Genomic DNA, 26,747 nt, shown 5'->3' with positions numbered 1-26,747 from the left:
CTGACTCATTTTTATTAATATATTTCCTGTAATCGACAGTCTCCTTTCCATTCCATCAGACTACTTGTTTTCTCGTTTAATTGTCTTTGTGCCATTTTCAAGTATATTAAATTTTCACACCCATGCGTTTCTACGTTAGATCTTTCTTTAGCACTTGACATTGCTCCTACACTTGCACATGACATACAGAATAAAACACCGTACTCACGCGTCCATAAACTTGAAGTACAGGCCATACATTGCTTTTGAGAAGACAACAGAAGACTGGTTTTTAAAAACATTTAGAAATATCTTCAGACGACCGTGGGCGTAGTCGGGCGTTCCTTCACCATCGCTACAGTATGGTCATATACTTTTTTGTAGTTTGTCTAACCGAAATTAGCAGATATTTGTGTTAACTGCGTTAGCTAATCACTCCTAATCAGCAATGAATAATAATGTAGAAAAGAAACTTAAACCGCAAAAGCTCAACAAGGTCTCCAAGCTCAATGAGTCCCTAGCACGTTGTATGCCAGACTCTCTGTATAAATTAGCTTAAGTCTTTAGCATTATGTTCCCAACGACTGTAAACAGGACATTTGTCACAAAAAAGAAAAACAATTGATGCCTTAGCAATCAAGGAATTATCCGAAAGTGACGTAAATCGGTAGATATGATGTACATGTACCGACAAACAAACGATTACAATTTCAGGAAAATTGGATGATTTATTCGTGAGAAAGAGCTTCACTATTTGACCAAGTCAATAACGCCTTGGTCCACCTCTGGCACTTTGTTTGTTGTTGTTGTTGGTGTGGTCTTCAGTCCAGAGACTGGTTCGATGCAGCTCTCCGTGCTTCTCTATCCTGTGCAAGCTTCTTCATCTCCCAGTACCTACTACAACCTACATTCTTCTGAATCGGCTTAGTGAATTCATCTCTTGGTCTCCCTCTACGATTTTTACCCTCCACGCTGCCCTCCAATACTAAATTGGTGATCCCTTGATGCCTCAGAACATGTCCTACCAACCGATCCCTTCTTCTAGTCAAGTTGTGCCACAAATTTCTCTTCTCCCTAATTCTATTCAGTACCTCCACATTAGTTATGTGATCTACTGTTCTAATCTTCAGCATTCTTCTGTAGCACCACATTTCGAAAGCTTCTATTCTCTTCTCTTCCAAACTATTTATCGCCCATATTTCACTTCCATACAAATACTTTCAGAAACGACTTCCTGACACTTAAATCTATACTCGATGTTAACAAATTTCTTTTCTTCAGAAACGCTTCCCTTGCCATTGCCAGTCTACATTTTATATCCTCTCTACTTCTACTATCATCAGTTATTTTGCTCCCCAAAAAGCAAAACTCATCTACTACTTTAAGTGTCTCATTTCCTAATCTGATTCCCTCAGCATCACGCGACTTAATTCGACTACATTCCATTATCCTCGTTTTACTTTCGTTGGTGTTCATATTATATCCTCCTTTCAAGACACTGTCCATTCCGTTCAACTGCTCTTGCAGGTCCTTTGCTGTCTCTGATAGAATTACAATGTCATCGGCGAACCTCAAAGCAATATTTCTTTACCATGGATTTTAATTCCTACTTCGAATTTTCTTTTGTTTCCTTTACTGCTTGCTCAATATACAGATTGAATAACTTCGGGGATAGGCTACATACCTGTCTCACTCCCTTCGTAACCACTGCTTCCCTTTCATGCCCCTCGACTCTTATAACTGCCATCTGGTTTCTGTAGAAATTGTAAATAGCCTTTAGCTCCCTGTATTTTACCCCTGACACCTTCAGAATTTGAAAGAGAGTATTCCAGTCAGCATTGTCGAAAGCGTTCTCTAAGTCTACAAATGCTAGAAACCTTAATGGTAGACATTTCGCAGTTCGTATAGAAATTAATAGTAGACAGATGAATCATGATACCTCAAAAAGAAACATGTACATTACCATTATTTGCATGACGATTCTTATGGTGTAATTAGATTTTCAATATCTTTATTAGTTTAAAGTTTAGTATCTGACTGTAAATTATACAAGTGACGCGCAGCAACGAATTTCCAAAATATAAACGCTTCATCCGATTTTGTCGATCGCCATGTCTTTAGAAAGTTATTAGTGTAAACCTAAATTGGTATGAATTACAGGCATGTAGCTCGAATAATACATGAGTTATTGGAGGTCAAAGTGGTCGATTACTATCGATCTCGTCAGGCCATAAGTACTCCACAGTTACACGAAGAAACGGTAGCAGCATGCTTATAAATATATTTATTTACCTGTGTCTTTGTTTATATGCAATATATTCTATTCACGAAGAAATTGGTTAAATATTTACTGTTTTTTAGAAAGCACAGAGACATTAGGCTACTGGCCTACCTTTTGTTCTATTCCTTTGATATATGTTTATTTAATTTGTGTATGCATCTAATAATGTGTGTTACAGCGTATTTATGGTCGAGCCATAGGAATATTTATTTAATTTCGAGTTATTTAAATGTAACTCCAATATTTCGTATGTGTTAAAATATGTTTGTGAGTGTACGTTGGACTGAAGACATGGCGCGAGCGCTCTAGCCCATCACAGCCCTCGTGAATGGGGAGACTGGATGGAAGCTAGTTCGGGAGAGGAGAAAACAGGGCAGTTCTGGGGAGTACGGCACAGGACACGGGAAGGACTTGGGCAGTGGAGGAGTTTGCGTGTGGTCGCTGAGGATAGAAATGTTTCGGAGTGCCGATCTGTGTTCTTGTGTGATTTCCGTGGCTTCTGCAGTGAAGTCGTAGTGTGCGTTCAGAAGTGAATATCTCGCGAGCTATGTTGTTGTTTATAACTAATTACGTGAAGTAGGAATCTATATTTTATTTAATTGCTGGACCATCGACGCCTATAAGAGTTTTGCAGAAATATAACGAATTCTCAAAAGTACTTCTACTGTCGTACTCATCATTTAAAGTCGTTAAGATAGTACCTGCAGATTTTACTTAATTGCAATTTTTCATTTATAAATTTATATGTTACATTCATAATTCGCAATTTCCAAGTGATAGAAACCTTCGACCATTCAATTCAAGTGTGCATGCTTATCGTATACTCAGCAGTATTTGGCCTGTAATGCAGCAACTACGTATCCCAGCCCCTAGGCAACGAAACCAACCAAAACTTTTAATATTTCAACGTTGAGTAGGAGGGTACGTAGTTGAGGGCCATTTCATTCATTATTATTTGAAAGCCCGCAGCCAACACCGGGCAATCGACTTTCAGGTAAAACGTCTGCCCTGTACGGGAATATACATAATGAATGCACGAGTACTGGTTGCAGACACGTAGCTGACGACATATGGATTTTGGGTCTGGCCGTGAGTCGTGCTCGGGTAGCCAAATGGTAAAGCTACGGCTTGCGATAAGCGGGAAATCCGGCTTCGAGTCCCGGCCCGCCACAAATTTTCATTGTCGTCATTCCATTCTATAGGTGACGGAACTCCTTATTCGCAACGGCGAATACATTTCCTTTATTGAACTACCCTGACATTTGCTCGTCAATGATTCAGGTAAATCACTTAAATGCTAAATGTGGATGTTCGAAAGGTGTCAAACTCCGGTCTTCCCGAATGTAATTATAGTAAGCTGGACATTGCGCCACCGTGCTCTGTGGATGTCCGATAGAATTATTGCGCTGTTTACCTACATTACCAGTTCTCTAATTTACTTCAGTTAGGATTACGCCAAAAAATGTCGAATTTTCTCCCTTCGGTTCCGTCAGCATTTCTGTTAAACTTTAGTACAAGCTGCAATGCCGACTTTTTAGTGAGCCAGCAACGGTACTTTGCGCTCCTAGGCCGTTTTCCGTTGGGGGCACTCGATAAGAACTCCAACATCAGTCGAAGAAAAACTGCACGCTAATAACGACGTTTCAGCGACATTCTTGTATACCATATGCATAAGACTTACACTGAATGTTTCCAGAACTGAAGAAAGAATTTTATGTCGGCCATGTGCCTTCTCTAGTACTGTTTTCATAAGAACAAGTCGAATCGCACCATTTCCTGTGTTTCCCTTATGTAACTGAATTCGATGTTTGACTCTTAGAAGTGTATCACTAATTCTGTATTTTGATATGACCGGATAAAATTTGAGATGATTAAGTAATAGTTTAGCTGATTGTCACCACTTTTATAACGGTATTTAGTACAGTGATTCTCTCTCGGTTACGTGTAACTTGGGAAGAAAGAAGTAATTACGTTGTCTGAGAGAGATCTTGTCATAACAGCACAATTAAGGGTATCATGCGAGGGAAAGTTACGGCACCTGAGATGGTGGTGACCCAGTAACGGACGCCACTATAATTGCCTTAGTTACGTGAATTACGCGTTCCAAAACTAAGGGCTCACTTAGTTGTAGGAAACTATGTAGAGGAGTAGACTTAGAGCTAAACGCCTGGTCAACATCTAATTGAATGGGACCGTAGTATTACTTAAGACGTATAAGAACAATGGAAGAAATCATCTATGGTATTATTCAAGGACACATCTCGGAAACTGGCCAGAAGTACTTTAGGAAGTTATGGTGAGATCTGAAATAGTATGGATTACCAGGCGTTCGGACATGTGCGTAACAATGATAACTAGTACTCTTAACCACTACAGTGAGTCCATCAGCGTCGTGTTTGTCAGATCTGCAATACACAGTTCTTGGTAACGATGTTCATTAAACATTTTCACGGGTTGCATAGATGCATTAACCAGTGTACATCCATAGAAATTGTAACAATGGAGAAGGAGGTGAACAGAGAGGAGGGCGGAGGAGATGGACAAAGAGAGGGGTAGCAGGAGATGGCCTAATGGAATTGGAGTAAACACGTACCCGGGAAACGCCGGGTACCCAGCTAGTTTAAAAAATTTCACTCCTATTTGTATGCAAATTTCACTGCTGTGTCTAGCGAATTTGGTCCTACAGTTTCTATTTCAGGCATCTCAATCTCTATGACGTCATACCTCCCGAAAAATGTGTCGTACACATTGCATGTACAGCCAGTGCTATATGTTTACACTGTCTGTGAGCCGGCCGGAGTGGCCGAACGGTTCTAGGTGCTACAGTCTGGAACCGCGTGACCCCTACGGTCGCAGGTTCGAATCCTGCCTCGGGCATGGATGTGTGTGATGTCCTTAGGTTAGTTCGTTTTAATTAGTTCTAAGTTCTGGGGAACTCATGACCTCAGAAGTTAAGTCCCATAGTGCTCAGAGCCATTTGAACCATTTGAATTGTCTGTCAAAAGCGTTTCGAATAGAATAAGTAGTTAGAACATAAATAAATTGAAACGTCAAGCAGCAATTTTTCACGCATCTCAGTGTTTATGATGTCATATTTGCTGAACTATATCTACATCTACATCATACTCCGCAGGCAACCTAATGGTGTGTGGCGGAGGGAACTTTCGGTACCACTATCTGATCCCTCAAACCCTGTCCACTCGCGAATAGTGCGTGGGCAGAATGATTGTCGCTAAGCGTCTGTACTGGCTCTAATTTCTCGACTTTTCTCCTCGTGGTCAATACGCGAGATATATGTGTGGGGGGGGGGGAAGTAATATCTTGTTTGACCCCTCCTGAAAAGTGCTGTCCCGAAATTTCAATAGTATCTCTCCATGGTGCACAACGTTCTCTTGTAACGTCTGCCAGTGGAGTTTGTTTAGCGTCTCCGTAACGCTCTCTCGCCAGCTAAACGATCCCATGACGAAACGCGCCGCTCTTCGTTGGATCTTCTCTATCTCCTCTATCAGCCCTACCTGATAGGGATCCCAGATAGATGAACAATACTCAATAATCGGGCGAACAAGCGCCTTATAAGCCACTATCGTATAGTGATATAATTTTGTAGTTACATTCAGCGGGCTATGTGGACACTGTCTGCGAATTTTCTTGTAAATATATTTCGCACCAAAGAATTAATAACTTTAGCACCATGAATGGTGCAGCAGTTTTGCACGCATCTCAGTGTTTATGACGTCATATATCCTAAAGTATGTGACGTACAGTGATATGATTTTGCTGGTCAATTGCTGGTAATTTCAGTGATATGTATGAACACTGTCTGCAAAATGCGTCGTGAGTATAGCAGGTAGTAAATAAGTAATAAATTAAAAAGTAATGCTTCATGTGCGTGTCTTATTGCATTAATAGCGAAGCTGTAGTAATCTACAAGCTTTTTTCCCTTCATCATTTTGTGGTGGTTATCAACGAGAAAAACTTTCGTAAAAGTTTGAAGTCACGTGTAAAGGTTTTTACAAGTCACTAAGTGCTCTCATTCTCAAATACTAGGTGAATTAAGTCTGTGAAATTGCGTGTCGTGAGCTACATTTATCTTTCAACCCAACGCCCGACCCTTGGTAGATGGTTCCTCCCACCAAAGAGATTCTCTTCAGGGTGACATGTATACGAAGTTTGGTTGAAATCGGTCAAGTGGTTCAAGAAAAGGTGTGGAACATACATACATATATGTATTTATATACATTCACACATTTCTATAATATGTGTGGATACATGTGAAATATATTTGAGATGTGTGTGTGTGGGCAAACCCACAGGTAAAAAGCTCATCCTAAGCCCTGGGAACGATTTCAATGATATTTAGTACACATACGAGATTAAAACCTGGAGAGCAATACTGTAAGTGTAAGAACCACCAGCAGCCTGCTGGGGTGAGTATGATAACGTAGAGAGACAAGGGAGGACAAGGAGATGGACAGACAACGTGGGAGGAAGGGAGAGATAGTCACCAGATTGGAGGAGGAGAGTTGGAGATGGACAGAGACGGGGAGAGGGATATGGACAGAGAGAAGGGAGACACCGAGATGGATTAAGGAAGGAAAGAAAAAGAGACGTGCAGAGAAAGGAGAGAGATTGGGGAGGAGGGATGAACAAACAAAAGGGAAGGAGGAAATGGACAGAGAGAGGGATGAGGATGGGATAGAGAGACGGGAGAGGAGGAGATGGACAGAAAGGAAAAGGGAGAAGAGATACAGGGAGAGAGGGAGATGAACAGATGGAGAGGGCAGGAGAAGATGGACAAAGAGAGCAGAGAGAAAACTAACAACGAATTGGGGAGGAGGAGATGGAATTGGAGGGAGGAGGAAGAGATGGACAAAGAAAGGGGTTTTGAAGATGGACAGAGGGGGAAGGAGGAGATGGACTAATAGAAGAATCGAATAAATACATACATGGACAACGGAAGGTACTCAACTAGTACAGGAAACAAAAACTGTAATCATACATTTTACAAGCTTCTTAGAAACGAAAAAGTCTAAGTACACTAAACGTATTAAGCCGAGCAATATTGAAACATGATCTGCAAGTATAAGACAGTACTTTAAAATGTTTTAACGCCAGAAAGGCTTGTACACAATGAATGTTGCTCTCCGGATTGACGTACAGCACAGCGACGAGATTTGAACATCGTGAGACATGGAACATCAGAGGTCTGCCTGTAATGATCGAAAGCTACTAATAACCACAGTTGAGAACCGCTACCTATAACAGTGGTACGTAGGTGTTCCGGGGAGAATGCAAGTGATCTGCGCTCTGCCTATCTGTAGGCTACTGGGAAATCTGTGTTGACTCAGACAGTACGCAAACGTCCGCAAAGGTCAATGTAGGAGTCCATTACAAGCTAGAATATAAAGCACGCACTACCATAGTGTACGAAGAAAGTGGACACACTTTTTTGGGTTGTTTCTTGTGTAAGACCTACCTCTTAAGTTCTCATGGTGGGTCCTTTTTGTCCTCTTAACCACTATGTTCAGTCAGCTGAGCTTGAATGAGCCACAGCAGGCTCGGATGTAATGGTGTGGGGAGGCATGTTGTGTGGACGTACTGGCCTCCAAATCTTTGAACACTATAGGCTCACCGATCAACGTTCTTGTGACACTGTACTCCTTCCACATGTGCGTCCTTTCAGGACTCGTGGTACGAGTGAATATTCGCTGAATGGGCAGATCTGTCCGTTCACCCGATTAAATACCATAGAACGAGTGTGGGATGTGTTGGGGAGACGTTTTGCAGCTCGTCGACAAGCACCAACGACCATCCAGCAGTTGTCAATGGATGGAGGATGGAACACCCTACCATAAGAACTACTTAGCAACCTCGTGGACAGATGGGCAGCACGTTGCAGAGCAGGCATTGCCGTCCGTGGTGATCACACACCCTACTGAGAACCATGTCCCGCCTTTCTTAATGCCTATGGGACTGTCATAAATCGCGGTGACTTCACTGTAATTATTCTCTCTGAACAAACGTGTCATAGCGTATATCTTTCAGTTACCCTCTGTGCCGCACCGCAGCAACTCTTTCTACCTGTATATATGGAGAAAATGTCATCGAGTTATGATATTTTGCAATGACATCACATGCAAAATTTAGTTTCGTCCTTAAGTTCTACACACTATATTTAAGTGTCTTCTTCTCCTTCTTCCTAACTCGTCTTTCGTTTTGTTACTTATCGATTTGTCCTCTGTGTGGCCTAGTGCGTCGATGTTCTTTATAAGTTGTTTTAGAGATTTCCTCTACTAACTCTCTTAGACGCGTCCAGTGAGCAACGTTCCTAGTGGCTTCGAAAATTTGGCCTTCAGTGGATATGCTGTGAATCTATGATGTGCCTCTGATGCTTCCGCAATTCCTAGAGAACAGCAACTGTGTTCTGGGATTCCTGATTCCCCACCTATGCAATTTAGTGTCTAACTTACATTCAGGTGGTTTATTTGCATGGATAAGGTCCGTGTCCAGTTGAGGAACGACCCACGCATGGGCTGGGATCGGGGTGTTTGAGTCTTAACCGCCCAGAGATTCCTTATCACTGGTCTGCCATTCACCTTGTCAAGTCTTCGCTTGCCTTTCCGTTCCCTTGTTCGTCAGAAGGTGGAATGGAACCTGGACGAATGGTATCGGGTTCTCTTCACCAACTCGAACAAGATTTGTAAATCATTCTCGGTTTTCTTGCCGCGTCAAGTCGGGATAAAATCTCAAGATTTCGTCGATAGCCTCCTTCGTCATCGTCACGTTGACGATGGAGGCTATCGTCTAAAGCTTAAGATTTTATCCCGAATTGACGCGGCAAGTAAACCGAGAATGTTTTACATATAAATGAAGTCGCGAAAGACTTCGTTCTCGAGCAAGATTTCTTTGACACCTGAGGCGGCGTGAGGTTATTACACATGTCAGGCTATTCCCCGACTTCAGCAGGTTAGTGGGTCTGTCATGTTTTGGTCCGGTATCATGTACTACAAGGACTAAACTGTGAAAGATAAACAAAAACATTGCAACGAAAGATTTGAAGAAATCTCGTGCTGGTTATGTGGCAAAGGACCAATGCTTCCATATACGAGGGTTGGAACTTAAATAGTGGCAACTACTTATTCACAACCGATACAAAAGAGTTACATGTTTGCACCTGTCACTGTCCTTCAAAGTTTACCAGCGTTTTGTAGAACCCGTTGCCAGCGATGTGGACGGCGTAGTATACCGTTAACAGAGCCTGTTCTGTTGATGGTGCGAATGGAGCCGTCTACTGCCCGTCGAATTTCTGGAACAGTTCTGAAGTGAATGCCACGAATGCGGGGTATGCGCCCGCGCGTTGTCGTGCAAAATGATGGGTGGGTTGCGCAGAAAGTGTCGCCGCTTCTTTCCCAAAGCTGGTCACAGGTGATGCTCCAAAAACGACCAGCTTTTGGAAAGAAGCGGCGACACTTTCTGCAAAACCCACCCATCATTTTGCACGACAATGCGAGGGCGCATACCGCGCAAGCTGTAGCTGCTCTGTTTGGTCGATGGGACTGAAAAGTACTGTACTGTCCACCATACTCCCTGGGCTTACGTGATAGTGACTTTGATTTGAATCCGACGATGAAGGAACTACTTCCTGGCATTGGCTTCAGTACAGTTCCAGAGATTCGACAGGCATAGACGGCTCCATTCGCACCATCAACAGAACAGTCTCTGCAAACGGTATACTACGCCTTCCACATCGCTGGCAACGGGTTCTACACAATGCTGGTGACTACTTTGAATGACAGTAGCAGGTGCAAACATGTAACTCTTTTGTATCGGCTGTGAATAAATAGTTGGCACTATTTAAGTTCCAACCTACGTACAAAATTTTAGTTCCCTGTCTTTCACCTTATCAGATTTAGTGAGTTGGGGTTCACGCATTGTACATGTCAAGTGAATTACACAGGGATTGAAATCAGAGTGAGGGGGGTTCGTATAATACTTGATTAACTTAATATGCGATCATTACGTAACACCGACTTGACAAGAACAAGGGATCGATTGGTAGGACATGTTCTGAGGCATCAAGGGATCACCAATTTAGCATTGGAGGGCAGCGTGGAGGGTAAAAATCGTAGAGGGAGACCAAGAAATGAATACACCAAGCAGATTCAGAAGGATGTAGGTTGCAGTAGGTACTGGGAGATGAAGAAGCTTGCACAGGGTAGAGTAGCATGGAGAGCTGCATAAAACCAGTCTCAGGACTGAAGACAACAACAACAACAACACAACGTAACACCTGATGAGGTGACACAAACAAAAGGAGCGTCATCTTAGAAATTTTATGGATAAATGAGAAAAAGGGTACGTATGTGGGATGTGAGCTGTATTGTCTACGCCTGCTAAACCGTGGACTGATTCCAAAGATAATGAACTGCTCGTCCAATAAAGCTATCTATTTGTTTCAGCGACAACAGACTGTCACAATATATACAGTTTGCATGTATTTTATTTGATTTAAAGTGTATAAATGTGTTTTTTTCATCATGGATTAAACACAGGGAGCGAACGGTTACCTACAAAATGTGTACTAACTATTCTGCAGCTCTAATAGTCGAGGGAAAGGAAAAGGAGAGAGAACTTAGAGAGTAATGAGCTGAAGCTTATTCTCCACGATATTTAGCCTGTGAGTAGAGCAAGTGGGCAAGGAAATTAAGAGGAAATTTGGAAATGGATTAGTGTTCATTGACAAGAAGAAAAAACTTACAGATTTTTCCATGAAATTAAAATCCTATTGGAGAAGGCAAAGGATCTGGAACAGGTCTTCAACAGAACAAGAAAGTGTCTTGGAAAGAGGCTGTAAGATGAATAGCTGCAAAAGAGGAATAAGAGTAGCGGACTGTGCTCGAATTAAATTAGGTGATTCTGAAGGAATTAGATAAGGTCGGGTAGCAGAATTAAAGATGTCGGCCATAGTAAAAAAGTTATAAAATGTAGATGGGCAATAGCAGGAAATTGTTTCCTAAAACGAGAAATACATTAACAATGAATATAAGTCCGGATGTCAGGTAGACTTTTTTGGAATGTGTTTTCTGTTTGGATTAAGCTTTATATGAAAGTGAAATGTCGAAGGCTGACTGTACGGACTGGAAGAGAATAGAAGCTTTTAGAATGTGGTCCTGCAGAAGAACGCTGGTGATTATATGGTTATCTGGAGGAACTAATGAAGAGTTATTGAAACGAATTAGGGAGAAAGGAGCTTTATAGCACAACTTTGCTAAAAGAGGGGATAGCTGATGAGACATATCCTGAGCCATCAAGAAATAATTGCTGAAGAAGAAACAGTCATAAACAGTTTTGTGTATGCACGTTCAGCGTATGTTTTTCGGATCCTCTAACGATTCTTCTAAGCAACACCATCAGGTTGATACATGTACTGTTAGATTTGAAACGCCGGGTGACAGTTACATTGTGCGTCGAACTTATCCATTACCGTTCGTTCATGCTATCAACGACAAACCAATGAAAACAGTAACTGCCGTAAAATACCTGGGAGTAACCAACAGGAGGGTCGTAAAGTGAAATGAACAAATTAAACAAATACTACGAAAAGCAGAAGCTACGCTGAGATTCATTGAAAGGATACTAGGAAATATAATTCATCCACCAAAGAAGTGGTTTGCAAAACCCTCGTTGGATTAGTAGAAGTTGAAGAGACGGAGAAGAGCAACGAAAAGCGGTATGTTTCATCAGGGTATCGTTTAATCGGCGCGAGGGCGTTACCGAGATGATAAAAACAAAGGAAAGAAAGAAGCCACGGGGTGAAATGCTACGAGAGAGTCATGGTACATCACAGATAGATTTTCTGTGGAAATTCCAAGATCATACTGTTCTGGCGTAATCACAAGCTCCGAAACGAAGATGAAGAGCGCAAGAGAAGATAAGGCGGTGAAATGACGTCGGCAAATGGCGCGCTGATTAGGACCGCGCCACGACAGGAGCGGCCTCTGTAAGTAGCCTGCTTGTATGTTGGTAGCGCTATGGACTGCGTTAAATTCTGCTGTCAGCGCTCTCGGCAAGAGATTCTGTGATTGGACGGACTAGCAGTTCGCGAGTGGGTAGAGAAATGTATTGACATGTTTTTCTTAGTGGAGACTCTGTGTTGGTAGGACACGCAATGTAAAGTGAGATGAAATTTCTTGTAAGAAAAGATGCAAAGAAAGGTATGATAATGGATGTATGGTTGATAATGTTTTGGTAGTGGAATTATTGACAACTATATAATTTTTAACATGAGAATGCAGAAGGCAATGGAAACCACTGCATTACAGACACGTAGCGTGTATACACATGACATTTGGCCTGTACTTGAAGAAGTGTCATGATGATCTCTCCATTGGCAAAAGGTTCCGGTATAGTCCCCCATTCTGATCTCCGGAAGGGGGCTGCCAAGTCGGAGTTACCGTGAGAAAAAGACTGAATAATCAATGGAAAGATAACGTTGTACCAATCGGAGGGTAGAATGTCAGAAGCTTGAACGTGGTAGGGAAACTAGAAAATCTGAAAAGGCTGATGCAATGGCTCGACCTAGATATAGTAGGGGTCAGTGAGGTGAAGTGGGAAGGAGACAAGGATTTCTGGTCAGATGAGTATGGGGTAATATCAACAGCAGCAGAAAATGGCATAATGGGAGTAGGATTCGTTATTAATAGGAAAGTATGGCAGAGGGTGTGTTACTGTGAACAGTTCAGTGATAGGTTTGTTCTTCTCAGAATCGACAGCAAACCAACACCAACAACGATAGTTCAGGTATACGTGTCGACATCGCAAGCTGAAGATGAAGAGATAAAGTGTATGAGGATATTGAAAGGGTAATACAGTATGTAAAGAGATATGAAAATCTAATAGTCATAGGAGACTGGAAGAATATGGGCTTGGGACAAGGAATGAGAGAGGAGAAAGACTCATTGAGTTCTGTAACAAGTTTCAGCTAGTAATAGCAAATAGTCTGTTCAAGAATCACAAGAGGAGGAGGTATACAATGAAAAGACCGAGTGATACTAGACGATTTCAGTTAGATTACATCATGGTCAGACAGAGATTCCGAAATCAGATACTGGATTGTAAGGCGTATCCAGGAACAGACATAGATCACAATATAGTAGTGATGAAGAGTAGGTTGAATTTAAAGACAGTCAGGAGGAATCAATAAGCAAAGAAGTGGCGTACGGAAGTACTAAGGAATAACGAGATACGGTAGAAGTTCTCTAAGGCTATAGGTACAGCAATAACGAATAGCTCAGTAGGCAATACAGTTGAAGAGGAATGGACATCTCTAAAAAGGGCCATCACAGAAGCTGGGAAGGAAAACATAGGTACAAAGAAGGTAACTGCGAAGAAACAGTGGGTAACAGAAGAAATACTTCAATTGATCAATGAAAGGAGGAAGTACAAAAATGTTCCAGGAAACTCAGGAATACAGAAGTACAAGTCGCTGAGAGAGTGAACTAAATAGAAAGGGCAGGGAAGCTAAGACGAAATGGCTGCAGGAAAAATGTGAAGACATCGAAAAAGAAATGATTCTCGAAAGGACACTCAGCATACAGGAAAGAAAAAAAATTTAAAAGGAAGGGTGATAACATTAAGAGTGCAACGGGAATTCCACTGTTAAATGCAGACGTGAGATCGGATAGGTGGAAATAATAAATTGAAAGTCTCTATCATCGGGAAGATTTGTCTGATGTAAACATAGAAGAAATAGGAGTCGATTTAGAAGAGATAGGGGATCCAGTATTAGAATTTAAAAGAGCTGTGGAGGACTTAAGATCAAATAAGGCAGAAGGGATAGACAGCATTCCATCAGAATTTCTAAAATCATAGGGGGAAGTGGCATCAAAACGACTGTTCACGTTGGTGTGTAGAATGTATGAGTTTGGCGACTTACCATCTGACTTTCGGAAAAGCATCAACCACACAATTCCAAAGACGGCGAGAGCTGACAAGTGCGAGAATTACCGCACAATTAGCTTAACAGCTCATGCATCCAAGTTGCTTACAGGAATAATATACAGAAGAATGGAAAAGAAAACTGAGGATGCGCTAGTTGACGCTCAGTTTGGCTTTAGGAAAGTTAGAAGCACGAGCGAGGCAATACTGACGTTCCGGTTAATAATGGAAGCAAGACTAAAGAAAAATTAAGACACGTTCATAGGATTCGTCGACTTGGAAAAAGCATTCGACAATGTAAAATGGTACAAGATGTTCGAAATTCTGAGAAAAGTAGGGCAGACGGATCATATACAATGTGTACAACAGCCAAGAGGGAATGATAAGAGTGGACGACCAAGAAGCAAATGCTCGTATTAAACAGGGTGTAAGACAAGGATGTAGCCTTTCGCCCCTACTGTTCAATCTGTACATCGAGGAAGCAATGATGGAAATAAAAGAAAGGTTCAGGAGTGGAATTAAAATTCAAGGTGAAAGGATATCAATGATAAGATTCGCTGATGACATCGCCATCCTGAGTGAAAGTGAAGAAGAATTACATGATCTGCTGAACGGAATGAACAGTCTAATGAGTACAGAGTATGGATTGAGAGTAAATCAAAGAAAGATGAAGGTAATGAGAAGTAATAGAAATAATAACAGCGAGAAACTTAACACCAACTAAGTAGATGAAGTTAAGGAATTCTGCTGCCAACCAATGACGGACAGAGAAAGGAGAGTATCAAAAGCAGACTAGCAATGGCAAAAAGGGCATTCCTGGCCAAGAAAAGTTTACTAATATCAAATATCGGCCTCAATTTGAGGAAGAAATTCCTGAGAATGTACGTCTGGAGTATAGCATTTTATGATAGTGAAAGATGGACTGTGGGAAAACCGGAATAGAAGAGAATCGAAGCATTTGAGATGTGATGCTACGGATAAATGTTGAAAATTAGGTGGACTGATAAGGTAAGTAATGAGGAGGTTCTGCGCAGAATCGAAGAGAAAAGGAATATGTGGGAAACACCGATAAGGAGAAGGGACAGGATGATAAGACGTCTATTAAGACATGAGGAAATGACTTCCATGGTACTAGAGTTAGCTTTCGAGGGCAAAAGCTGTAGAGGAAGACAGAGATTGGAATACATCAAGCAAATAATTGAGTACGTAGGTTACAAGTGCTACTCTGAGATGAAGAGGTTAGCACAGGAGAGGAATTCGTGGCGGGCCGCATCAAACCAGTCGGAGGACTGACGACAAAAGAAAAGAAAAATGATTTTAGGAACTGGATGTCACATGAATAAGGGAAAATTTGCTAAATACATTGTTTGCTCTACAACAAAAACTTTCTTTTGCTACCCGTATGCTTCCTAGTATGTAGAATCCTTTTATTTAGCTGGCTGTTGTTGCTACTTGCTGTAATTGCTGTAGTTCGTGTTATGAAATTTTTCTTTGAGGTAGGTGATTTATGAAAATGAAAGGGATTTCCAGTATCGGAATTTGAGATTGAAATGAGTTTGGGCAATTAACAGAGTTGGAGGTAGTTTCATATTTCTTTAATTTCATATTTTTTGGATTTGTATTAGATTACGTTGGGCTTGTATATTGTGGGTAATAAATGAACAGGTTAAGTTTGAGTTGTCTTTATCAGGGAAAATTCAGTAGGCCAGTGTTTAATAAAAAAATAATTAAAGAGTTAGTTTCACCTCTACAAGAGGAGAATATAAGCGCCGCTCCTGCCAGCTCGGCAGCTCAATATTCGGACAGTATTAGCACGGCCTAGCAGAGAGTGCTACGATTGCAGTGACGAGTGATCCATATCCAATAGCGAAGAACAATAGTGTTCGCATGTCTCCAATCGCTTGCGACACTTGTTGTATACATAAAGTTAGGTATTGTCAATCTTCTTATTTGTAATAAAAACTATTAATGTGATTTTGCTTGAATTGTTGTATAACATTCCGAGAACGCAGCTTCCTTTAGGCACCCTATACGAGACGAGTGGGCAAGACCCCACACATACATTTCGGGAGGAGTCGGGTAACATATTACTTTCTTCCACCTGCTGCTGTGGCCTTCAGTCGGACGACTGGTTGATGCAGGGAGTAAGACAGGGTTGTAGCCTCTCCACGATGTTATTCAATCTGCATATTGAGCAAGCAGTAAAGGAAACAAAAGAAAAATTCGGAGCCGGTATTAAAATCCATGGAGAAGAAATAAAAACTTTGAGGTTCGCCGATGACATTGTAATTCTGTCAGAGACAGCAAACGACTTGGAAGAGCAGTTGAATGGAATGGATAGCGACTTGAAAGGAGGATATAAGATGAACATCAACAAAAGCAAAACGAGGATAATGGAATGTAGTCGAATTCAGTCGGGTGATGTTGAGGGAATTACATTAGGAAATGAGACACCTAAAGTAGTAAAGTAGTTTTGCTATTTGGGGAGCAAAGTAATTGATGATGATCGAAGTAGAGAGGATATAAAATGTAGACTGGCAATGGCAAGGAAAGCGTTTCTGAAGAAGAGAAATTTGTTAACATCGAGTATTGATTTAAGTGTTAGGAAGTCATTTCTGAAAGTATTTGTATGGAGTGTAGCCATGTATGGAAGTGAAACATGGACGGTAAATAGTTTGGACAAGAAGAGAATAGAAGCTTCCGAAATGTGGTGCTACAGAAGAATGCTGAAGATTAGATGGGTTGATCACATAACTAATGAGGAAGTATTGAATAGGATTGGGGAGAAGAGAAGAAGAAGGGATCGGTTGGTAGGACATGTTCTGAGGCATCAAGGGATCACCAATTTAGTATTGGAGGGCAGAGTGGAGGGTAAAAATCGTAGAGGGAGACCAAGAGATGAATACACTAAGCAGATTCAGAAGGATGTAGGTTGCAGTAGGTACTGGGAGATGAAGAAGCTTGCACAGGATAGAGTAGCATGGAGAGCTGCATCAAACCAGTCTCAGGACTGAAGACCACAACAACAACAGCAACAACCTTTTCTTTCCAACTACGTTCTGTACTTCCTCATTAGTTTGGCGATCTACCCATTAATTCTTCAACATTCATCTGTAGCACTACATTCCTGACGCTTCTATTCTCTACTTGTCTGAACTGTTCATCAGTCACGTTTCACTTCCGTACATGGCTACACTCCAGACAAGTACCATCAGAATAGACATACTAACACAAATATTCGACGATAGCAAATTTCTCTTCCTCATAAACGCTTTTCATGCCACTATGTTTTATATCCTCTCTACTTCGGTAAAAGTCAATTATTTTACTTTTCAAATAGCAAAACTCATGTAGTACTTTTAGTGACTCATTTCCTAACCTAATTCCCTCAGCATCGCCTGGTTTAATTCGACTGCGTTCGATTACCCTTGTTTTGCTACTGTTGGTGGTCATCTTCTATCTTTCTTCCAGAATACTGCACATTCCTTTCAATTGCCCTTCCCAGTCTTTCACCTTCTCCGACAGAATTACAATGTCATCGGCAAAGCCCACAATTTTTTTTTTACTTTTTCTCCTTAAATTTTAAGTCCTTCTCCAGATTTCTCGTTAGTTTCCTTCACAGCTTCCTCTGTGTATACGTTGAATAACATCGGGGATAGGCTGAACCCCCTCTCACTCCCATCTCAACCGCTGCTTCCCTTTCGTGGGCTTCGACTCTTATAACTGCCGCCTCGCTTTGTTTCTGTACAGTTTATGAATAACCTTTCACTCCCTGTATTTTGTCTCTGCTACCTTCAGAATTTCGAAGAGTGTATTCCAGAGAACATTGTCAATTGCTTTTTCTATAAAAGATGTAGATTTGCCTTCTAAAGTAGGTAGTTGGGTCAGTTCGCATCGCGTGTTCCTACATTTCTCCTGAAACCAAACCGATCTTTCCAGCGGTTGGCATCTACCATTTGTTACACTCTTCTGTAAATACGAGGCGTGTTTTTTTTAACTAAGTACCGTTTCGAAATTAAAAAAAGACGTTCTAATATATTTGAATAATTTTATTTTTACATGAAAGCCTGTACCTTAATCTACTTTCATACATAATTTCCGTCAATACTGAGGTACTTGTCATAACGTTGTACCAGTTTTTGAATACCCTCCTCATAGAAGTCTGCCGCCTGACTTGTTAACCACTGCGTCACCACTGTTTCGACTTCGTCATCGTATTGAAGTCGCTGACCACTCAGGTGTTTCTTCAAGATGAAACATGGGTGGCCTACGTCACACCAGAATGAAAGCAACAGTCCATGGAATGGCGGCATTCAGATTCACCCAGAAAAGTGAAGTTTAAGCAAACAATTTCTGCCCGGAAAATCATGTGCACAGTTTTTTGGGACAGAAAAGGAGTACTGCTTGTGGAATTTCTGCCTCGTAATGAGACAATCAATGCAGAAGCTTACTGTAAGGCATTTCACAATCTGCGCAGTTCAATTCAGAACAAAAAACGTGACAAGTTGAGCGAGGGCATCGCTTTGCTGCAAGACAATGCCCGTCCGCATGTGGCGAATCAGACCAAAGATCTCATCACAGCCTTTCTATGGGAAACTCTAGATCATCCTCCGTACAGCCACGATATTGCGCCCAGTGACTACCATCTGTCCCTGCACTTGAAGAAACACCTGGGCGGTCAGCGTCCTCATGACGAACTCGAAACAATGGTGATGCAGTGGTTAACAAGTCAGGCGGCAGACTTCTATGAGGAGGATATTCAAAAACTGGTACAATGTTATGACAAGTGCCTCGATATTGACGGAAATTATGTAGGAAAGTATATTAAGGTACAGGCTTTCATGTAAAAATAAAATTGAGATATCTTAGCACGTCTTTTTTAAATTTCGAAACGGTACTTACTGGAAAAACACGCCTCGTAATTTATTCCAATATCTGGTAACAATGATTTATTAAACAGATAGTTCGGTGGTATACATACCTGTCAGCACCTGCTTGTTTGGCACTAGAATTACTACATTCTCCTTGAGCGTGAGGGTATTTCGCCTGTATAATATATCTTGCACACCAAATGGAATAGTTCTGTCATGGTTGCCTCTCCTAAGGACATCAGTATTTCTGACGAAATGTCGTCTACGACAGGGCCTTGTTTCGACTTACTTCTTTCAATATTCTGTCAATTTGTTCTCGTAGTGTTACATCTCCCATCTTATCTTCATCTACTTCCTCCTCTCTTTCTATAATATTGCCTTAAAGTTCATTTACTCTATATAGCAACTCTGTATACTCTTTCCACCTTTCATCTTTGCGTTCTTTGCTTAGTAATGTTTTTCCATGTCAGTTCTTGATATTCATACAGCTGGATTTCTTATCTCCAAAGACCTCTTTAACTCTCTTACAGGTGGCAACTCTTTTTCCCCTAGTTACACATGCTTCAATAGCCTTGTATTTGTGCTAACCATTCCTGCTTAGCCATTCTGCACTTTCCGTTAATCACATTTTCTAAACGTCTGTATTCTCTTCTGCCGGTTTGATTTCCTGCATTTTTACATCTTCTCCCTTCACCAAGTAACTCCAATATCTCATGTAATTTAAAAGGGTTTTTATTACACCTTGTCTTCTTACCTATACGATCCACTGCTGCCTTCACTATTTCATCTCTCAAACCTCCCATTCGTCTCCCACTGTATTACTTTCCCCTGCTGCAGTTAGTCAGTCGTGCCTAATGTTCGCTCAGAAACTCTCAGCAACCTTTCATTCTTTCGGCTTATTCAGGTTCAATTCATACTGTGATACAAGTTAAACTAATGTCTAATCTGTATTGTCGAAACAAACTGTGGAATCATATTTCCAGTATTGAGGAGGCTGGCACGTACCAAAAGCCAATAAAAAACCTTATCCTCGTCCTATCATGTCAATTTTTTACCGTTTAGCAACTTCTTCAGTTTTAACCTACAGTTCATAACCAATAAATTTCACATAGAACCCGTGAAATGACGACGACGAGAAAACCGGAGACATTAGAACTCATACGGGGTTTTACTCACAGGTACCCTTCCCACACGCCATTCGAGAATAAAACAGGAAAGGAGGAACATATAACGCTACCAATAGCACCGTCCGTTGCACACCGTAAGGTGGTCTGCACAGTATAAATGTAGAAGCAGATGTCGAGTTTATACGACAGACCCTGTAATAAATCTCCCAGGCGGGGCAAGGCGAAAATTTTGTCCACTGCTACAAAAGATTTCGAGTGAGAAAAAAGAGTAACTGATTCGCGTATTGATGAAATAAGTTATTTTACTGTAACCAGCTCTCCCCTCGTCTCCAAATGTCTTGCGATACAAGTTACTTAAGAGATCTGATTTTACTCTATCTCCTCTGTCAGTGCTACTTTCCCTGTGCACGGACGGATGAATTCTGAGGTCCATACAGTCCAAGGCGTTACCACTCCTTCTGGCATAACACCGGCTTCTAAGTGGGCTATTCTTCCAACAAAGAGGCAATGAGGAAGTGACGGCAAGTCGGCATCAGATAGCGTGGACACTCAACTGTGAAGAGATTACGGTGACGGTTTCACAGCTGCGTGAGAGCTCCAGTGGGATCTCAGATGTTAGAAAGGATGCCTGGTCGCGTGTGGCTGGCAAACACCTTCACCAGATCAAAGTCATGCCGAGAGAAACAGAATGTCTCAGGAGTAAAAGGCAAAAATACGAGAGAAATGGTAGTTTGCAGGAGGAAAGCTGGCCCAGGCATATTCTCTGTACCGAGTGGTTCCAGAGATGCAACTTATTTCACAGACTGTGGTTCTTTTTTTAGCGGCGCAAACATAAATCACAGTATTCACAGTATAAAATGGCGCCACACAGTGTCTATATTAGAAATTTTGAGAGGCAATAGCCAAAATCTACTTGTATCCTTTGTTCTTTAACGGTTAACCTGTGAAGGATACCATGAGATTTTGAATCGTATCTCTTCTCGTGTTGAGGAATGTAGGCTCTATGAAGGCCGTTCAATAACAATTTTGCCTAATAAGCTTTAATTTGCTGGGGTGGAGCTGTAAGTAAAAATTTATATCGTGTCAGACGAAATGAGGACACGGCAATATTTCGTCACTGATTTGGGTTATTTAATTGAGGTGTAAACCAATTGATACTACAAAGGGAACTCAGAATGTTGCTGGATATAATATTTCTACCGACGTATGAGGCAACTAACTATACCTTTAATGGCAACTTTACCGATGCACGTTTATTAGAGAACTTTAAAACAGAGGAGTCTAGTGGTATGACTTTTGCAAAACGTTTGTAACGATACATTTTGTAAGAAAATTGGGATACAGCCAAAATCCCAAGCCTACGTTTGCGGGTGCATCACAGGATCCACTTCATTATGCGATAGGTACGTGAAAATATTCACGAAACTACGCTGCTACATTTGTAACCGACCACGTTGCTTCCAACCCGAAGGTTTAATATAAACATTAAGAAACACAGAATCGGTACTTACATATTTCAAGAACTCTACGAAACCATTGCTGTTTGTCCCAGTCTTCTTTCCAAATGTTTGTTTGATGCAGTTCTCCGCGCTGCTCTATCCCAACCAAACCTTTTCATCCCTGAATATCTACTGCAACACACATCCACTTCAATCTGCTTACTGTAGGTCTATTTCTACAATTTCTACCCCATACACTTCCCTCCGTTACCATACTGACTATTCGTTGATGCCTTAGAGTGCTCTTATTTTTTTAGTCAAGTAGTACCGTAAATTTCTTTTTTCCCCAATTCTATTCAGTACCTCCTCGTAGAAGGCTGCACTCAAGAGAAATAACTTCAGAAACTACTTCCTAACAATTACATTTATGTTAGATGTTAATAAATTATTCTATTTTAGTAATGCTTTTCTTGCTATTGCTAACCTGCATCTGTCCATCTAATATTAGAATTCTTTTGTAGCACCATCATTTCAAAATCTTCTAATATCTTCATGTCAGAAGCACTTAGACACTCGAGGAAAATAACTTCAGAAACAACTTCCTAACACTTAAATTTATGTTAGGTGTTAATATATTCATCTATTTTAGTAATGCTTTTGTTGATATAGCCAACCTGTATTTTATTTACTCTCTAATTCGTCCATCTTTAGTTATTTTTCTGCCGAAATAGGAAGCCATGTTTAAAACCGGAAATAGGAAAGCACATCTACTACTTTTGGTGTCTCATTTCCTAATCTAATGCATTAGACATGTTTTACTTTTGTAGATATTCGTCTTATAACCTACTCTGTTTTTCAATACATTGTCCATTCCGTTCAATTGCTCCTCCAAGCCCTGACAGAATTACGTCATCGTCAGGTCTAAAAGTTTTTATTTCTTCTCCCGAGTAATACACTGACAATTTATCCATAGTCTAATAGCGAAAAATTGCAAGAAAAAATGATTGACATACACACGAAAGTTGAGTGGAAAATCATAAGTGATAAGAAAATTTATAAAAGCATGGAGATAATAATGGCAGATGGACTCATATAACTGCAACTTCAGCTGAAGTAAACAAAAACGTACACAGAATCTGAAAGTGTGTAGGAGATGCAGAAATCGACTCAAAGATACAAGAGGAACTGAAATTGTGAATACACATGAGTGACTACTCTTCCTTAGCTGTTTCACAGAAACTAAGAATGGCGTCCATTCACGTCAGCAGCGATACAATGCCCTCTAGACGTCAGAAAATGTATTTGTGCTTTGTAAAATACCGTTAGATCACATTAAATTATCTTTAATTATATTGCTTCAATATTTATTAATATTCTGAACGGTTTTTAATTTTCAGCTAGTATTGGTACCTTGAATAAGTTTATGCAGATGTCTTATTAACTTCAGAAAATAATTTAAAGTTCTTTTGCCTTAACATTTCTGTTAACGTTTGTTTCCATTTTAACGAAAAATTAAATTGTTGTCGGAATTCATGTTTTCCCATTAGGTGCTTTTACTTTGTAGCCACACTTAATGTAAAAACATGCCAACATACACAGGTGCCTACGCATACACAGGTGATTCCTTCTCCTAGTCTCTCCTCCCCCTTCCCTCCCCCATACTCCCCGCCACCCCACGTTGCACCTACCGTCCAGACTGATGCCTGTATAGGTAACTTCCAGCATGTTCGCCTCCAGTATATAACGGTGAGACTGCCACTGCCATGTATGGCGACCAAGTTGATATGTTGCATTGTTACAAGTCTGATAATGTTACATACAGGGTGTAATGGGTATTCTGTGCAGATATTTTTATATGTGATGCATTAACCTTTACACAGATCAGTGTATTGATTGATTTTTCTCTGAGTCGAACAGTCTTACCACAAACACGTCACAATCCTTACGACCTTATATTTTCTGCACGGTCATAACTGCACCACTAAGTGGACTACGCCTTTCAGTATTGATTTAACATTTTGCGTCCATGTGTCTATACTTCAACATCTGCCATGCTGCACAGGGGAAAATAAACAATAACGGCTTGCTCTTACCAAATGTTCTTGGAGGTATTACCCAAAATAAAAACATGTGACTTGTGTTAGTTATAATTATTAGTCTGCGAATGATGTAAATACTGATGCAGTGTTGTTCAGTACACCAAACTCAGTCACCAACAGAAATACCTGCATTTATACCCATTACATCACGTATGTACTTCAAAGGATTGTATATATTTAATACAACAGGAGGATAGGGTGGCTATGTTTCGTTGTCATTCTTGATCCTTTATTTTTGTAAAACTGAAGAAGACTGATTATGGCCGGTAATTGCCTACGTTAAATCGAAGTGGTTGAAACAAATAATGCAGAGCCAAAATGAAGCTGAACAGCTTATTACTGAGGAAATACAGGGCTATTACAAATGATTGAAGCGATTTCATAAATTCACTGTAGCTCCATTCATTGACATATGGTCACGAAACACTACAGATACGTAGAAAAACTCATAAAGTTTTGTTCGGCTGAAGCCGCACTTCAGGTTTCTGCCGCCAGAGCGCTCGAGAGCGCAGTGAGACAAAATGGCGACAGGAGCCGAGAAAGCGTATGTCGTGCTCGAAATACACCCACATCAGTCAGTCATAACAGTGCAACGACACTTTAGGACGAAGTTCAACAAAGATTCCACCAACTGCTAACTCCATTCGGCGATGGTATGCGCAGTTTAAAGCTTCTGGATGCCTCTGTAAGGGGAAATCAACGGGTCGGCCTGCAGTGAGCGAAGAAACTGTTGAACGCGTGCGGGCAAGTTTCACGCGTAGCCCGCGGAAGTCGACGAATAAAGCAAGCAGGGAGCTAAACGTACCACAGCCGACGGTTTGGAAAATCTTAGGGAAAAGGCTAAAGCAGAAGCCTTACCGTTTACAATTGCTACAAGCCCTGACACCCGATGACAAAGTCAAACGCTTTGAATTTTCGACACGTTTGCAACAGCTCATGGAAGAGGATGCGTTCAGTGCGAAACTTGTTTTCAGTGATGAAGTAACATTTTTTCTTAATGGTGAAGTGAACACACACAATGTGCGAATCTGAGCGGTAGAGAATCCTCACGCATTCGTGCAGCAAATTCGCAATTCACCAAAAGTTAATGTGTTTTGTGCAATCTCACGGTTTAAAGTTTATGGCCCCTTTTTCTTCTGCGAAAAAAACGTTACAGGACACGTGTATCTGGACATGCTGGAAAATTGGCTCATGCCACAACTAGAGACCGACAGGGCCGACTTCATCTTTCAACAGGATGGTGCTCCACCGCACTTCCATCATGATGTTCAGCATTTCTTAAACAGGAGATTGGAAAACCGAGGGATCGGTCGTGGTGGAGATCATGATCAGCAATTCATGTCATGGCCTCCACGCTCCACGCTCTCCCGACTTAACCCCATGCGATTTCTTTCTGCGGGGTTATGTGAAAGATTCAGTGTTTAAACCTCCTCTACCAAGAAACGTGCCAGAACTGCGGGCTCGCATCAACGATGCTTTCGAACTCATTGATGGAGACATGCTGCGCCGAGTGTGGGAGGAACTTGATTATCGGCTTGATGTCTGCCGAATCACTAAAGGGGCACATATCCAACATTTGTGAATGCCTAAAAAAACTTTTTGAGTTTTTGTATGTGTGTGCAAAGCATTGTGAAAATATCTCAAATAATAAAGTTATTGTAGAGCTGTGAAATCGCTTCAATCATTTGTAATAACCCTGTACTTGAAAGATGTTTAGCAACCACCGTCTGAAAATTTCACCTTTCAGAACTACACTGAAGACCCAAAGAAATTGGCACACCTGCCTAATATCGTGTAGGACTCCCGCGAGCATGCACAAGTGCCAGAACACGATATAGCATGAATTCGACTGATGTCTGAAGTAGTGCTGGAGGGCACTGACACCATGAATCCTGCAGGGCTGTCCATAAATCAATAAGAGTACGAGGGGGTAGAGATCTCTTCTGAACAGCACGTTACAAGGCATCCCATATATACTCAATAATGGTGATGTCTGGGGAGTCTGATGGCCAGTGGAAGTGTTTAAACTCAGAGGAGTGTTTCTGGAGCCACTCTGTAGCACTTCTGGCCTCGTAGGGTGTCGCACTGTCCTGCTGCAATATCCCAAATCCGGCTGAATGCACAATGGACATGAATGAATGCAGGTGATCAGACAAGATGCTTACGAACGTGTCACCTGTCAGAGTCGTATCTAGACGTATCAGTGGTCCTATATCACTCCAACTGCACACGCCCCACACTATTACAGAGCCTCCACCAGCTAGAACAGTCCTCTGCTGACATGCAGGGCCCATGGATTCAGGAGGTTGTCTCCCTATCCGTACACGTTCATCCGCTTGATACAATTTGAAACGAGACTCGTCCGACCAGGCAACTTCTTTCCAGTCATCAACCCTCCAATGTCGGTGATGGGCCCAGACGAGGCGTAAAGCCTGTGTCGTACAGTCATCAAGGGTACATGAGCGGGCCTTCGGCTCCGAGAGCCCATATCGATGATGTTTCGTTGAATGGTTCGCACGTTGACGCTTGTTGATGGCCCAGCATTGAAATCTACTGCAATCTGGGGCAGCGTTGCATTTCTGTGACGTTGAACGATTCTGTTTAGTCGTCGTTGTACCTGTTATTGCATAAGCTTTTTCCGGCCGCAGCGATGTCAGAGTTTTGATGTTTTACCGGATTCCTGATATTCATGGCACACTCGTGAAGTGGTCGTACGGAAAATTTCCCACTTCATCGCTACCTCGGAGATGCTGTGTCCCATGAATCGTGCGCCGGCTGTAACACCACGTTCAAACTCACTTCAATCTTGATAAACTGTCATTGCAACAACAGTAACCGATATAACAACTGCGCCAGACACTTTTTGTCTTATATAGGCATTGACGACCGCAGCGCCGTATTCTGTTTGTTTACATATCTCTGTATTTGAATACGCATGCCTATACCAATTTCTTTGGCTATTCAGTGTATGACGCAGATGTGTATCCAGCCGTTCACCCTGCAACATCTGCTGC

Source organism: Schistocerca nitens, chromosome 9 (genome assembly GCF_023898315.1).
Source record: "Schistocerca nitens isolate TAMUIC-IGC-003100 chromosome 9, iqSchNite1.1, whole genome shotgun sequence".
Lineage (NCBI taxonomy): Eukaryota > Metazoa > Arthropoda > Insecta > Orthoptera > Acrididae > Schistocerca > Schistocerca nitens.
The sequence above is the reverse complement of the archived record's forward strand: the minus strand, read 5'-3'. Positions refer to the sequence as shown.